This window comes from Pteropus vampyrus, unplaced genomic scaffold (assembly GCF_000151845.1).
Source record: "Pteropus vampyrus isolate Shadow unplaced genomic scaffold, Pvam_2.0 Scaffold367, whole genome shotgun sequence".
NCBI lineage: Eukaryota > Metazoa > Chordata > Mammalia > Chiroptera > Pteropodidae > Pteropus > Pteropus vampyrus.
In genome coordinates, this window is record NW_011889148.1 from 95,771 (window position 1) to 97,689 (window position 1,919).

At 50.5% G+C, this 1,919-nt stretch overlaps 1 protein-coding gene across 1 annotated transcript in view; it reads left to right on the plus strand.

Annotated features, from left to right (window-relative positions):
* The window catches only part of CLMN (calmin), a 40,933-nt gene that overhangs the window by 35,164 nt on the left and 3,850 nt on the right, over positions 1-1,919 (plus strand). The gene's annotated exons all lie outside the window — the stretch shown is intronic.

A 1,919-nucleotide genomic window follows, 5' to 3' on the forward strand; every position in this document is an offset into this window, starting at 1 on the left:
CTCCAGGCTATTTTTGATCCACCTTTCTATGTTCTCATAGCCTCTACGCTTATCGAAAGAGTAATTGCTATAATCATTTGTGTAAGGATGTGTTTGTCATCTGCTCTCCCCCTAGATGGTGATCCAGCCCCCTGGAGGCGGGGAGGGCTCACCAGCATCACCCCAGCATTTAGCACAGCAGCCAGCTTGCCGTTGGCCTCAGTACAGATTCTTTGAGTGAGTGAATGAATGAATGAATGTGTGCTGTCAGCCTGCGGTTGGCTCGTGGGGCAGCTGAGTCCTTGGCTCCTAGCCCAATGCCTGACACACAGTAGGCTCTTAAGAGTGCTTGCTGCGAGAATGAACTTCGGGATATAAACCAGAGTCAGTCTCATGTTGATTATACTGTAAAACAAAAACCACCTAAAAGAAAGCATGCTGGAAAGGCAGGGAGAGGAAAGAGCCGGAGTTGCCTTCCCACGGGGATGCGCTTTTTACTAGAAAACATTTCAAGCACAGGGGAAGAGCCTGCATCTCCGATGCCCCAGCTGGGAACTCAGGTGTGCTGAGTCAGCCCCGATGGACACCGCGGGCTGTGGCTTCCAGGTGCCTGGAGCTCTTTTTTCTCTGTGGGTCCATTTTGTTTCATTTCTGTGCTGTGATGCCAGCCAGGGAAAACTAGCACAGGCTTTGGACTGAGGACAAGGATTGAAGTTTGCCCTGGGCCTAGCCCAGCACCTGGCACATAGTAGGTGCCCAAGAACTATTAGTCGGAAGCATGCCAAATTCAAGAGACGGTTTCAGGACAGCAGTGAGCAGGAAAACCGAGGCTGCCAATGATGAATTCCCTGGGGATATCTTGCGTCAAATGCCTTTTTTCTGGACCCCAGGATACCACATAGTAGTTTTCCCTGGATGGCCGTTTCTGCACCAGACCATATCGACACCCAACTCCTTGTTCTCCTGTTGGGCAGCAAGACAGGCCACTTTGATCTACAGTATGCTGTCATCCCCACCAGCTCCGTGAAGTCGTGGCATAGGGAGCAGGGGGAGATGTTGATCCATTTAACAAAGGACGGAAACTGATCAGAGACAAAGTTCGTGGCTAAAGTTGCCGGTTCATCAACCAGGAACCAAGACGGCAGCCCAGGCCTCTGGCTGGGTCTCGTTCTCCTTAGCCCTAGGCAGACCAGCTTTATTAGAAAGTCAAAGATCTATTTCACATCTGCCTAAAAGACATGGCCGTAAAGTTAGCCTCCCCGTGCACAAAAGCAGAAGAAGTGGTACATCTGAGAGCTAGGCGAGCAGAGAGCAGCATCGGACACAGGACAGAGCACTGGAAAAGGAGTCCAGGGCACCATGTCTCGGCCCTGGCCTGACCTTACTTAGAGGACGTCCGGCAAGGCCCCGAGCTTCGGGATGCTTAGAGAAAGAGATCCCTTCCTCCTGCGAAATCCCACATGGTCTGCTTTCTATCTAAAGTTCCTTTCTGTTTTTTCTTGTTGACGAGGGGCCCAGTGTGTCCCTCTAATATTAATATCCAAACTACTTTTTGTAAGCACAGTCCAGCCTAAGTGGGCGTATCGGGTAAAACATCTCATTTCCGCCCGAGTCTGAAATTGTAGTTTGCCTAAGTCCACGCGTGGACGCCTCGGGAGGGGGGCGAGTCCAGCCGAGCCACGAGGAGCTCTCGGTGGCACCAATTCAAAACGTGTGTTTGTTTTTCAGGACTAGCCACAGTGACTCCAGCATTTACATTCGACGACATTCTAATAGGTCTTTGGAAACGGTTAGTATGTGACTTTCTCTTCTTCCGTGCATCCCCGCTAATCGATTTCTTTCGTCCTTCCTCCTCCCTGGCCCAGAACTTTGAGATTTCTGATGCATAGCAACTATACTTTTGGATAGAAGACTAGCAAGTCGCAACCTTGTCATTAAGC